The sequence below is a fragment of the Mesoplodon bidens genome (assembly GCF_964165515.1).
Source record: "Mesoplodon bidens genome assembly, chromosome: 7".
Lineage (NCBI taxonomy): Eukaryota > Metazoa > Chordata > Mammalia > Artiodactyla > Ziphiidae > Mesoplodon > Mesoplodon bidens.
The window spans coordinates 41,118,350-41,133,648 of record NC_138164.1 but is presented as its reverse complement, the minus strand read 5'-3'; the positions used below and the strand labels follow the sequence as shown (position 1 = coordinate 41,133,648).

Here is a 15,299-nt window from a genome sequence, read left to right as displayed (position 1 = left end):
TATATAACTCACCACAGCAGTCTTATTATACTCCTTTTTAATATGTGAGCAGAGGAAGCCACAGGGAAGTCATAGGGTAAAGCCAGAATTTGAACCTAGGTAGACTATAGTACACTCTCCACTGCTTTAACTACTACATTAAAATATGTATATATAAAAGTTCTATATATTTATATAACTCCAAGTATTTGAAAGTTACAAAACACTTATCTACCAAAACTCAAAAAGGAGCACACAAACTTGCACAGAAAATAAACATGTAAAAGTTCATGAATAAACCACAATATAACCTGCTCCACATAATATACTGACTGCAGTGTCCCGGGCCTCTCCCATCCTTAGGTAGCTGGAAATTACAACAAAATAATACTTTTCACCTTTGGAAGCCACACCATCTCTCATACCAACCAACCAATTACTTCCTTAGAGAGAATAGGAAATTAACCTGAATATCATAAATAAATAAATATATATATATATATATATAGCATTACTGATGTAGAATCTTTGTTTAAAGACAATAACTTCAATAGCAGAGGGAACTTTACCATTGCAGGCTTCAGATAACCTCTATATTTCTCAGGTTTTATGCTAAATCATAAAATGCCATATTGTGTCTGAAGCTATTTTTTCAATAGTCCATTTTCTTAAATGGACTAGCAAAGCAGTAAATACTGAGGAACATTTTGGCTCCCAAATCCTAACAAACAATAGAGCAGGGGTCAGTAAATTATGGCTGGTGGGCCAAATCTAGTCCTCTACCAGCTTTTACAAATGAAGCTTTATTGGAACACAGCCATGTTCCTCAGTATATGTATTGTTTGTGTCTGTTTTCACATCACAGCAGCAGAGCTAAGTAGTTGCAAAAGAGATTGTATGGCTTGTAAAGCCTAAAATATTGACTGTCTGACACTTTATGGAAAAAGGTCTCCAACGCCTGCAATAGTATAGAATGAAATGATGCTATGTAACATCTAAGACTAGGTCATAAAAGGTCATGCAGCTTTTGCATGATTCTCATGGAATGCTTGAACCCTGGACACTCATTCTTGGGATACTCTATCTTGAATCCTAACTACCACATTATGAGAAGTCCAAGCCACATGGGCAGCCATCTATAGGCACTCCAGTCAACAGTCCTTGTTGGGCCCAGTCTTCAAGTCATCCCATCTCAAGGGCCAGAAATGGGAATTAAAATTATCTAGATGATTCCAGCCCCAGCCATTTCAATCCTCATGAGCTGAGGTTTCAGACATCAGTCATGGAGTAGAGACAAGCCATCTCCTCTGTGTACTGTTTGAATTGCTGACCCACAGGATCTGGGCACATATTAACATTTTTTTTTTGTTTCAACACTAAGTTTGGACTTCTTTTATGTAGCAGTACATAACTGTGTTATCTATTAGATAACACAGTTAGATATCTATTATCTAATAGATAATATAGCACTGTGTCTGTACACAGGAGATCTACATTTCACAGAGCACATACTTTTAGATGTGAATGTTGACTGCTCAATTTCTAAGAAGAACGTATACACACATCTAGGTACAAAATGTTTATGTATATGTAAATATTAGACCTATATAAACTAATCTATATTATCCATAAAATGAGGGGCCCTTGATAATGGCTAACATTTCTTTCTGGTATTTATTGTGTTCCAAGAACTGATAAATTCTTTCATTGTATGAATTTTCTCTTTTAACCCTCATAGTAACTCGCTGAGAGAAATAATGTTATCTCTATTTTATAGATGAGAAAACTGAGGCAAAAACAGATAACATGCTCAAGAGTACTCAACAAGTAAATTTGAGAGTCAAGATTTGAACCCAAGTTCTCAAGTTTTAGATCCCTTACTCATAGTCACTAAGCTATATACTGAGGGAGGGGATGAAAGCTGAAGCCATTACCTCATGCTCAAGAAGTTAGACAGAAACTTAGCAGGTATGGTTGAAAGAAGACAGGACTTGGAGTCGTAAGTCCAGAGCCTGAGTGATGAAATGAACTCTCCTCTCATCTAGATCTAGGTTTGTGTTTAGACAATGAAGACGAGCACTGCACATTTTGAATGTTGATTTCTGGACTTAATGATGACCAAAGAATGGAAGTTTACCAGGGAGCTATTCTGCAAAGACATAAATTATTGATTCAAAATCAAACCTTTAGTATAAATTACTGATTCAAAATCAAATCTTTATTATGTCTCCCTTGCATCAGAAGTCTTTCCCACTCTTCATTTCTTTTTAAACCCTTTCCTGTCTACTCTTGGCCAAAGCTTGAAGCCTGATTTAACATTTGGAAATAAAATAATGAAATAGTCATAACACAGCAATTCCAATGCCTACTGAAACAGAAGCTCTAAATAATTTTTCAGATAATTTAGGAAATTAAAAATATTTACATCATAGATGCAAAGACAGAAGTTACTTGTGTAATAAAATAAATGGTGAGACAAAAGGTTTCTGGTCAAGTAGATTTGTTTAAATAGGAACACCAATCTGAGTTCTACCCCTGTGCTAAAACCCAGTGACAGGTTGCATACAGCTTCTAAAGGGATAGTTCAGTGCATTGGGTCAAATTCATGCCCTAAAATGTGGTATTATTAGTAGTACTAGAAGACAGAGTGTGACTGTCTTCTTTGGGACATAGATGAAGACCCCAAGATAGACAATATCAAGGACAAATTATGTAGAATAAGATATTATCTCAGTCCTTGGGACATGTCATCTAGGATAGAACAAGAAGTAGATTTATTATCAAGTACATGAAGCCAGAGACAGTAAGCAATGAGTGGTAGTTGGTTAAAATAGACAGGTTTTAGAAGTAGAGGCATGGATGTAGAAAACAAACTTAGGGTTACCAGGGGATTGTGGAGGGGAGGTTAAAATGGGAGATTGGGACTGAAATATACACACTACTCTACATAAAATAGATAACTAATAAGAACCTGCTCTTCTTATTAGCACAGGAAACTCCGCTCAATACTCTGTAATGGGCTATTTGGAAATGATTCTAAAAAAAATACACGGGGCTTCCGTGGTGGCGCAGTGGTTGAGAGTCCGCCTGCCGATGCAGGGGACATGGGTTTGTGCCCCAGTCCGGGAAGATCTCACATGCTGCAGAGCGGCTGGGCCTGTGAGCCATGGCCACCGAGCCTGCGCGTCCGGAGCCTGTGCTCCACAACAGGAGAGGCCACAACAGTGAGAGGCCCGTGTGCCGCAAAAAAAAAAAAAAAAAAAAAAAAAAAAAAAAAGTGGGTATATGTATATGTATAACTGTTTCACTTTTCTGTACACCTGAAACTAACACAACACTGTAAATCAACTTTACTCCAATAAAGTTTTTTTCAAAAATAGGTTTTAAGAACCATAGTCAGGGAGCAGTGTGGATTGGAAAGACCTGACAAGAAATATTTCTGCATCCTCAGACAGTGCTCCCCAAGCTGGCTATTGCAAGGGTGAGTATTTAAGAGATCTTTGACATAAGGAGGACATGAGATTAACAATCTATCCCAATGTGCATGAATAATTCTCCTCGGGGCTATCAGAAATCAGATGGCACCCTAGAGCAAGGGTCAGCAGATCTTTTCTGTAAAGGGTCAGATAGTAAATATTTTGGATTTTGTGTACCATACATATCCGTTGCAATTGCCTATCTGCTGCTGTAGCACAGAAACAGCCATGCACAATACCTTAAGGAATGGGTGTGGCTGTGTTCAAGCAAGATCTGATCAGTGGACCAGAGTTTGCAGACCCCAGTTCTGGGTCAGTGTTCACAGCTGAATGAGTCATGAGGCCTTAAGTTCCAGTTCTCATTGTACTACTTTCTACCTGGGTGAACTTGGGTTCATCCTTTTATTTATATGGGCCACTATGTTAGTCAAGTTTCTCCAGAAAAACAGAACCAACAGCAGGTGTATACAATGTGCCCATATATATTGATAGATATAGATCTAGATATCAATATTGATACCTAGATCTATATCCATATCTATATAAAGATAGAGAAAGAGAGAGAGAGATTTTAAACAATTGGTTCACACAATAATAGAGGCTTGGTAAATTCATAATCTGCAGGTTAGGCTGTCTAGAGACTCTAGGAAGAGTTGCAGTTCAATTTCTGTAAGTCTTCTGGCAGAATTCCTTTTTGCCACAGGGAAGTCAGTCTTTGTTTTATTAGAACTTTAACTGATTGGATGAGGCCCACCCATATTATGGAGGATAATCTGCTTTACTCAAAGTCCACCACCAATTTAAATATGAATTTCATCCAAAAACACCATCACAGGGACTACCCTGGTGGCACAGTGGTTAAGGATCTGCCTGCAAATGCAGGGGACACGGGTTTGAGCCCTGGTCTGGGAAGATCCCACATGCCGTGGACCAACTAAGCCCATGCACCACAGCTACTGAGCCCATGCACCTAGAGCCCATGCTCTGCAACAAGAGAAGGCACCGCAATGAGAAGACCGTGCACCACGACGAAGAGTAGCCCTCGCTTGCTGCAAATAGAGAAAGCCCACGGGCAGCAACGAAGACCCAACGCAGCCAAAAATGAAAGAAAGAAAAGAAAGAAAGAAAGAAAGAAAGAAAGAAAGAAAGAAAGAAAGAAAGAAAGAAAGAAAGAAAGAAAGAAAGAAAGAATTTAAAAAACACAAAAACGCCATCACAGAAATATCCAGAATAATATTTGACCAAATAACTGGGCATGGTGGCCCAGACAAATTGACATGGAAAATTTACCACCTAAGCCATAGTTTTGGCATCTTTTACTGAGAAATTTGACTTATCTGAACTATTTTCATACCTAGAAGATACCTTCTACAGGTAACATGATTTGGCGCCCAAAGCCATAAGCTAGAGCATTTCATTCCAGGTCCCTCCTCAAATATCCATGATAGGTAGAAATTGGACATCAGTAGTTCTTGAAATCTCCCCAGTGAATATAATATGCAACCAGGGCTGAGAATCTGGAGATGTAGAGAGAATTTAAATTGAACTTTAGTTAAACAGTAAAACAAGCTCTGACTCCACTGGCTGGAGCTAGACAAGGGATATGCAGTTAGTGGGATGAGAAGATAAAGAACACTAGGGAGTAAATCAAATGCTTTACACCTGTGCTTAGCTAATTGTTACTCAGATAATTCAGACAATCTTACAGCATCTGAACCCTGAAATTCCTTAGTTCTCTTTACAAAAAAGTAACTCTTCAAGTAACTGAACTCTGAGAATCATGTAAATCATAAAGAAAAAGAAGAAATCTTATTTTCTGAATTAGTTGATTTCATATATACTGTTTCACTTTCATGATATTAACTAGTTATCTTTCTTTCCATTTTATGTTTGAGGAAAGTAAGGCTTTAAAAATCTCAGTCATTTTCTCAAGGTCACTTGTTAAGGGTGTGGTAGGCAGCATAATGGCTCCTAAAAATGCCCTCACCCTAATCCCTGGAACCTATTAATATGTTACCTTACATGGTGAAGAGGACTTTGCAGATATGACTGAAGTTACAGACCTTGAGATAGAAAGATTATCCTGGATTACCTCATGGAACAAATCTAATTGCATGAGTCCTTAAAAGCAGAAAACCATTCCCAACTGTAGAAAGAGAAAGATAGAGATGACTTAATAGAAGCAGAATCACAGCGATGCAACATTTTGGGTTTTGTAGGTGGAGAAAGGGGACTCTGAGTCAAAGACTATAAGTGACCGCTGGCAGCAGATAAAGTCCAGGGAACAGAAACACCCCTAAGAGCCTCCAGAAAAGAATGTAGCTCTGCCAACACTTTTTTTTCTTTTTTAACCATCTATATTGGAGTATAATTGCTTTACAATGGTGTGTTAGTTTCTGCTTCATAACAAAGTCAATCAGCTATACATATACATATATCTCCACATCCTCTCCCTCTTGCGTCTCCCTACCACCCTCCCTTCCCTATCCCACCCCTCTAGGTGGACACAAAGCATAGAGCTGATCTCCCTGTGCTTTGTGGCTGCTTCCCACTAGCTATCTATTTTACATTTGGTAGTGTATATATGTCCATGCCACTCTCTCACTTCATCCCAGATAACCCATCCCCCTCCCTGTGTCCTCAAGTCCACTCTCTATGGCTGCATCTTTATTCCTGCCCTGCCCCTAGGTTTTTCATAACCATTTTTTCTTTTTTTTATATTCCATATATATGTGTTAGCATATGGTATTTGTTTTTCCCTTTCTGACTTACTTCACTCTGTATGACAGACTCTAGGTCAATCCACCTCACTACAAAAAACTCAATTTCATTTCTTTTTATGGCTGAGTAATATTCCATTGTATATATGCGCCACATTTTTTTTTTTTTTTGTGGTACGTGGGCTTCTCACTGTTGCGGCCTCTCCCGTTGCGGAGCACAGGCTCCGGACGCCCCGGCTCAGCAGCCGTGGATTATGGGCTCAGCCACTCCGCAGCATGTGGTATCTTCCTGGAGCGGGGCATGACCCGTGTCCCCTGCATCAGCAGGCGGACTCCCAACCACTGCGCCACCAGGGAATCCCTGTGCCACATCTTTATCCATTCGTCTGTCGATCCTGCCAACACTTTTACTTTACTCAATTGAGACCAATGTCAGACTTGTAAGGTCATAAATTTACCTTGTTTTGAGTCACTAAGTTTTTGGTAATTTGTATGAAAGCAATAAAAAACAAATACAGAGGTTCTACAAGAGCCAGGCTATATATTTATACTTCAGTATTTCTGAAATGAATTTAACATTGTGACTGACAGCAACAGCAGCAGCTTCCATGGGATCCCATCACACACCTGAGGAAAAGCAGCCTAATACAAAGCAGTGACAGCAGCAGGTCACTGCCCCACACTTGGAGTAGAGGGGCCCTTGCTCTACTGTAGCAGCAGCATAGCCTGAATGGGAACCCATCCTCCTGTGGCACTAGTCCCATCAACATTAGTGTAATCTGCTAGCATCTGCTGAGCCAACAGGCCCCACGTATACAAACCCTCCAGCTCAGCAGCATTCGGTGAGCCAGGCTCAGGGTTTCCTGAAACTCATATCCAACAGCACTGGAAAGACCAGATATCACCTACACTTATGAAAACATAAAAAAACAAAAACAGAACACTGGGACCTTCAGAAAGAAAAGGGGAACAATGGAATGGGTGAAAACAAATGGGGTAAATAGAAGAGACTATCATTAGTCTCATGAGTTTCTTAAATACTATATGATGGTCAAAGCAAAAATTAGGACACCATCTGATGTGGTTCTCAACGTAGAGAAAGGAAATACTACAGAAAAGCATACTTTAAAACTGGGGAATATTAAGAGACCTAAATGGAAGTAAAATTTTGAAACTTCACTTGAAGTCATAAAACACTGATTCCAGTAGACTATGATAAGTTACATATGTATACTGTAATGCCAAAAGCAACCACTAAGAAAACTATACACACAGTATACACACATGATTATAAATAAATAAATTAAAGTGGGCTTATTAAAAAATGTTTAACCCCAAGAAGGCAAAATAAGAGAAACATAACATTGAGAAACTAAGGTAAAAGACAAAACAAAAAATAAAATGGTAGACCTAATCTTTAACATAGCAATAATTACATTAATGTAAATGATCTAAGTAACCAAGTCAAAGACAGAGATTGGAAGAGTAGATTAAAAAATCACAAGCATGATCCAAGTATACACTGTCTATAAGAAGCTTACTTTAAACATCATGATATAGGTAGTTCAGAGTAAAAGGATGAAAATGATATATCATGTGAACATTAATCAGAAAAAGCAGGAATGGATAAATTAATATCAGATAAAGTAGATTTCAGAGCAAAGGAAATTATTAGGGGCAAACAGGGTCATTACATAAAGATAACAGGAATAATCCACCTAGATGACCTAGTGATACGAAATGTGTGTGCACCAAACAACAGAACTTCAAAATATATGAAGCAAACACTGAAAAAGGTAGTAAAAGGAGAAAATTTTAAATCCACAATTATTATTGGAGACGTCAACACAGCAATTTATAGAACTACCAGACAGAAAAATCAGCAAGGATATGGAAGAGCTGAAAACATCATCAATCAACAGGATATAACTGACATTTAAAGAACACACTCAATAAGAGCAGAATACATATTCAAGTGTCCGTGGAACATTCACTCATATACCATATACTGGGTGATAAAAAAACATTAGCAGATTTAAAAGAATTAAAATCATAGAGAGTATGTTCTCTAGCCATAATGGAATCAGACTAGAAATCAATAACAGAAAGACAACAGGAGAATCTTCAATCACATGAAAACTAAACATCACAATTCCAAAGAACTCATGGGTAAAAAAGACAGCGTCAAGGAAAAAATTTTTAATGCATAGAATAAAAGAAAATGGAGATATAACAGATCCAAGTTTGTGGAATGAAGTGAGAGTAATGCTAAAAGGGAAGTTTATAGAACTAAACTGGGAAATAAAATATCTCAAAGCAATAATCTCATTTTCTATATCACAATAGTAAAAAAGGAAGAGGAAAAAACACTAAACAAGCAGAAAGAAGGAAATAATAAAGATGAAACAGAAATCCATGAAACTGAAAACAGGAAAATGGGGGGGAAAATCAATGAAACAAAAGGCTGGTTCTTGGAAATAAACAATTTAATCAATGAAGATCTAGCAAGACTGATAAAGGTAAAAACAGAGATGGCACAAATCACAGATATCAGATATGCAACCAGGGATACCATGACATATCCTGCAGGTTAATAAGGGACAAGTTATTATGAACAAGTCTACACTCTAAATTCAAAAATGTAGATGAAATGGGCCAATTCTTCTACACCCAAAACTACCCAAACTCAGCCAAGATGAAACAGATAATCTCAATTTTCCTGTAACCATTAGAAACACTGATTTTTCATATAAAAACTCCCAAAAGAAATATTCAGGCTTAGATGTTTCACTTTTACCCAAGACTTAAAGAATTAAAACCAATTTTACATGATTTGATAAGAAATAGAAGTAGAGGGAACCGTTCCTAATTAATTTTATGAAGCCAGTATTACCTTGATACCAAAACCAGACAGGAATAGTATAAAAAGAAGAAGACTATAGACCAATATGTTTTATGAAATTGCCTGTAAAGATCTTCAGCCAGATATTAGCAAATTAAATCCAGAAATATATAAAAAGAATAATATATCATGACCAAGTGGTATTTATTCCAGTTATGCAAAGTTGGTTAAATATTTGAAAATCAAACAATGTAATCCACCATATCCAATAGATTAAGGGGGAAAAGTCATGTGATCCTATCCATTAATGCAGAGAAAGCATTTGACAAAATCCAATCCCATTCATGATTTGGCACATATATACAATGACATATTACTCAGCCATAAAAAGAAACAAAATTGAGCTATTTGTAATGAGGTGGATAGACCTAGAGTCTGTCATACAGAGTGAAGTAAGTCAGAAAGAGAAAGACAAATACCGTATGCTAACACATATATATGGAATCTAAGAAAAAATATGTCATGAAGAACCTAGGGGTAAAACAGGAATAAAGACACAGACCTACTTGAGAATGGACTTGAGAATATGGGGAGGGGAAAGGGTAAGCTGTGACAAAGCGAGAGAGAGGCATGGACATATATACACTACCAAACGTAAGGTAGATAGCTAGTGGGAAGCAGCCGCATAGCACAGGGAGATCACATCGGTGCTTTGTGACTGCCTGGAGGGGTGGGATAGGGAGGGTGGGAGGGAGGGAGACGCAAGAGGTAAGAGATATGGGAACATATGTATATGTATAACTGATTCACTTTGTTATAAAACAGAAACTAACACACCATTGTGAAGCAATTATACTCCAATAAAGTTGTAAAAAATAAAAATAAAGTTAAAAAATTTAAAAAAAGAAGAAAAAAACCCCCAAGAAAACTAGGAATAGAAAAGGAACATACTGAAACTCATCAAGAGGATCTACAAACAACCTATACCGACATTATATTTAACTGTGAAAGACTGAATGCTTTCTCTGTAAGATCAGAAACAAGGCACCGATATCTGCCCTCACCACTTTTATTAAATATATTAATGGAGGTTCTAGTAAGAAAATAAAGCAAAAATAAATAAATACATAAATTTAAAAGTTAAATTTTTAAAACATTTATTTAAAAGATAAAAGGACTATTCCTACTACGTTGAATAGGAAGGAATATATCCTACTGAATGTTGAACAGTAATATATACTATTATATTAAATAAGGAAAAGTAAAACGGTATCTGAAGAGGAGATGATAATCTAAATGGAGAAAATACCAAGGAATCCACAAAAAGCTTGAGAAATAATATTAGTTTGTAAATGTTTTAGAGTACAAATCAACACAGTTTTATCAAATTATATATTAATAACAAATGTGTAGAAGCTTAAATAAAAATATGTGATGCCATTTACAACTGACCTAAATAAATAGTTAAATATAAGCCCAATAAGACATTTATAGGTCCTCTATACTGAAAATTACAAAATGCTGATGAAGAAAAATTTAAAAGTCCCAAACAAATAGTGAGACATACCTTGTTCATGGATTAGAAAACACAACATAATAAAGATGTCAATTCTCCCCAAGTTAAGAGGCTTAACAGAGTTACTCTTAAAATGCCCTCAAGGTTTTTGTGGATATAGACAAGCTTATTCTAAGATTTATATGGTAAGAAGAGGCTGAAGAATAGCTAAAACAATTTGTAAAGGAAGATTAAAATGGGAGGAATTCATCTACCCAATTTCAAGATTTTGCAGTAATGATGGAGGGTAGATACACAGATTAACGGAATGGAATAGAGAACCCAGAAATAGACTGACATAAATACATTTAACTTGTTTTTGACAGCAGTGTGAAAGCTATCAAGGAAGAATAGACTTTTCAAAAAATGGTACTGAAACAGTTGGACATCCCTCGACAAAAACAAACCAACAAAAAATGAACCTTAACCTAAACCTCCACACCTTACACAAAAATTAAATCAAAGTGGATCATAATCTTCAATGTAAAAGCAGGACACTTTGAGAAAAAAAAATAGGAGAAAATCTTTGGCATCTAGAACTACGTGAATAATTCTTAGACTTGACACGGAAAGTATGATCAATAAAAGCAAACATTGATAAATTGGATCTCATCAAAATGAGTTAAAAATGCTTCATAGAAGATCATTTTAAGTGGATGAAAACTCAAATTACACAGTGGGAAAACATATTGGAAAATCCCACATGAGACAAATGACTTGTATCTATAATATACAAAGAACTCTCCAAACAACTTAAAAAAACCCAACTAGAAAATAGGCAGAAGACAGGAACAGACATTTCATGGAAGAGAATATACACATGGCAAAGAAGCACATGAAAAGATGCTCAACATCATTAGCCATTAGGGAAATGCAAATTCAGACCATAATGAGATATCAGAGAATAACGAAAATTAAAGTATAGTGACAACATCAAATGCTGGTGAGTACATAGAAAAATGATCTCACATCACTGGTGGGAAAATAAAATGGTTTAGCCACTCTGAGAAACAGCTTGACAGTCTCTTTTAATCCTAAAAGTAGATTCACCCTACAACACAGTAATTGTACTCTTGAGCATTTATCCAAAAGAAACAAAAACTTCATTAAGTTCCCACAGAAACTTACACATAAATGTTCATAGCAGTTTTATTTATAACAGCCCAAAACTGGCCACTACCCAAATGTCTTTCAATGGATGAATGTTGAAACAAATTGTGATAAAATCTTATGATAGAATACTACCGAGCAACAAAAAGGAACAAATTATTAATATATGCTAAAATTGAAATGAACTTCAAGGGAATGATGCCGAGGGAAAAATTTTAAAAAGCCAATCTCCGAAGATGAAGTAATTCATGATGATATTTACATATTATTCTTAAAATAACAAAACTGTGGAGATGGAGAACAGATTAGAAGTTGCCAAGGGTTAGACATGGGGGTAGAAAGTACAGCGGGGGATCTTTGTGAGGTTTTTGTGGTCCCAGTACAAATAATACAGCAATCTTGGTTTTAACCCCGAAAGATGTTTAAAAGCAATTCCTAATAAGAGGTGTCCAGATATTTAGCAATGGCAGCAGATTAGAGGTATAGCTACCCAACATGACAGCTTCAAAACAGATGGTAATAATTCAATGCATATGTTCATTTTTAAAAGGCCAATCACAACACTTAAATGGTATATATCTTAACGATATTATTCTAAGGATCCAGCTATACCAGATGGACTAGCAGGATTTTCTGTACATTCAATCTTATTTTAGACAGTAAATCTTATAATAAGACAGTTAAAAAAAGAAAAAGAAAAAAAAAACAAACCAACTACAGTTGGATATTCTCATAGGAAGATGAGGTGAAAATATGTAGCAGCGGTTCAAAAGCTTAAGCAGTGGCACCTAAATTTGGCTGCACATTAGAATCATCTGAAGCACTTTTTAAAAACCCTCACACCAACAGTTGGTCATCCTAAACCAATAAAATCATTTTAAATCTCCTCAGACGATGCCATTGTCTAGCCAGAAGTGAGAACCAGCGGACTAAGCAGAAGGGGATGTTTCTACAAAGATTTCTTAACAATAAGTTCTTTCACCCAATCAGATTTACCTTCCTGCAAAGGGGTAAAGAAGGCTAGATGTTGTCCATACTTGCTTAGCTTTAATTAGCACTTGTGACTTGCCCAAAACCTAGATCATGTTTCCCCTAAATTTCATGTGATTTCCTAAGTTCTTCAAATCCAGGGCTAAGGGGTTTGCCAGGATGAGATTTTAAGTGCTCACACAGGGGAAGTCCCTGGCAAACCAGGACAGAGGTCACTCTACATTGAAATGTAAAGCATCCTAAATAACCCTGCCACTGCCCCCAGATACTTGTCTGTGCCAACCAGTGGAGAAAAGGCATTCTCCATTACTACCACGGCAAATGCTGCTCTACTTGCCTTGGCTACTCCCTATCTTTTCCAGGCGTCTCTCCCCTTCACCTGCTGGTGGACGCTTTGGCAGCTGACAATGCAGATATTTTCAAACTTTAAGGTGAATAAAAATCATCTGGGGCCTCCCTGGTGGCGCAGTGGTTGGGAGTCCGCCTGCCGATGCAGGGGATACGGGTTCGTGCCCCGGTCTGGGAGGATCCCATATGCCGCGGAGCGGCTGGGCCTGCGCGTCTGGAGCCTGTGCTCCGCAGCGGGAGAGGACACAACGGTGAGAGGCCCGCGTACCGCAAAAAAAAAAAGAAAAAAAAAATCATCTGGAGGGCCAGTTATAACAGAGATCACTGAGCCCCAGTAGAGTTGCTCATTCCATAGGGCTGGGACAGGGCCCTAAAACTTGAATATCTGACACATTATCAGGGGACGCTGGTAAAGCTGGTCAGGTTGTTACCGAATGCACGTTCGTGTGTCTGAAGCACAGTGAGGCCAAACAAACCGAAAGGTTGGAGTCTGGGGCAGAGAAAGGTTTATTGCAGGATCGAGCAAGGAGAGGGGTGGCCCGTGTTCCAAAAACCCTGAAAGCTCCAAAGGATTTCAGCAAAGCATTTTTAAAGGCCACGTGAGGGAGGGACGTCCCAGGGAATGTGATCAGCTCGTGCACAATCATCTGACTGGCTGATGTTGAGGCCACAGGGCAGGTAACATTATCCATCCTTAGGTGCCAGAAGGTCTGGGGGCTGTGTGCTCATGATCATCGAAGAGTTAACTTCTTCCATTGGGTGGTGGTTTTTAGCATCTGAAAACTCAAGAAATATGCCTGAGATACTATTATCTGAGGACTTCAGAGAGGAACTACAGCAGAGGCTATGGAGGATGGGTCTGTCCTAGGAAGGCCCCATAGGGTACTGCTTGGTTACAAGGTGACCATACTTTGAGAACCACTGCTCTAGTGGCTTGGAATGTTAAAGTAATGGAAGAAGCCCTTCCCAGATCTAGATTCTAGTATCACCAGCTATTTTGGTGGGGTTCCGGGAAGGGTAAGTTTTGTCCTTGCTTGGACTTCTTGTTCATTTATATCAAAGCCTATTTGAGGCAGTGCACTCGGCAGTCCTGCAGATCTGTCTTTGGCTTCAACAGTGTTTGGAATGAACAGACCCAGGGACGCTCCTTGCTCCAGCCCCCGACCACCCTCCAACATTTCTTCCTGTCGCAACCTTTGGAATCAGCCACTCAGCTATCCTCAGCCTCCAGGACAGGCCAACACCGTTTTTGGAGCTTAGCTCCTTATCACTGATCAACCACGAGTTCCCAGGTTCGTCAGAATTATTCCATCGAGGTGGAGGCCGCCATCCACCGCCTGTTCAACATGCATCTGTGGACACTTACCTCTCTCTAAGCTTCTATTTCCACAGCAACAGTGGGACTCTGGACAATGGGGGCCACAGTTTTCGCCAACTGGCTGAAGAGAAGTGTGAGGGCGCCCAGCGACTCTTGAAAATGCAAAACAAGTGCTGCGGCCGCGCCCTCTTCCAGGGTGCGCGGAAGCCTTCTCAAGATGAGTGGGGTAAAACCCAGGACACTGTGCAAGCCGCCATTCTTAGGGAGAAGAACCTGAACCAGGCACTATCGGATCTGCGTGCCCTGGGTCCTGCCCGCGCAGACTCTCACCTCTGTGACTTCCTGGAGAGCCGCTTCCTGGAGGAGCAGCTGAAACTCATCAAGAAGATGGGCAACCACCTGACCAACCTCCGCAGGCTGGCTGGTCCGCAGGCTGTGCTGGGCGAGTATCTTTTCGAAAGGCTCACGCTCGAGCACAAACAGGAGTCTCTGAAGTCCAGCGGCCTCTGAGGAGCCCCTCTGGCGTCAGAGCTTCTGCCCGAAGCCCAGCTCTGCAGCCACTAGGCAGCTTTGTAACCGCCCTGGAGCACTCTCCCAAGCCTTGGACCAAATGGAAACAATAACGCTTTTTGCAGAAGGAAAAAAAAAGCCTATTTGAAACACAAACAGAATAAAGAGAAAAAAAGAAAAAATATATATATATATATTCATGTTCTTTTAACATATGAATTGCCCCACTTTATCTGTGTGAAATACGTTTGTTCCCGTTATTGGGCTGGTTCTCAAGCTTTGCTGCTCGTATGAATTACCTAAAGAGCTCTTTTTTTTTTTAGTATTAAATATTTTTTTAATTAGTTTCTGCTTTATAACAAACTGAATCAGTTATACATATACATCTGTTCCCATATCCCTTTCCCTAAAGAGCTTTTAAGAGAAACTTTGGTGTCTGGGTCCCAGCCCC

At 38.7% G+C, this 15,299-nt stretch overlaps 1 pseudogene across 1 annotated transcript; it reads left to right on the top strand.

Moving 5' to 3' along the window:
* Window positions 1-3,702: 3,702 nt before the first annotated feature.
* LOC308620082 (ferritin light chain-like) lies at window positions 3,703-15,008 on the top strand (annotated as a pseudogene). Its single transcript has 2 exons — window positions 3,703-3,767; window positions 14,306-15,008. The product of its transcript is annotated as a ferritin light chain-like (transcript).
* The last annotated feature ends 291 nt before the right edge of the window (window positions 15,009-15,299 follow it).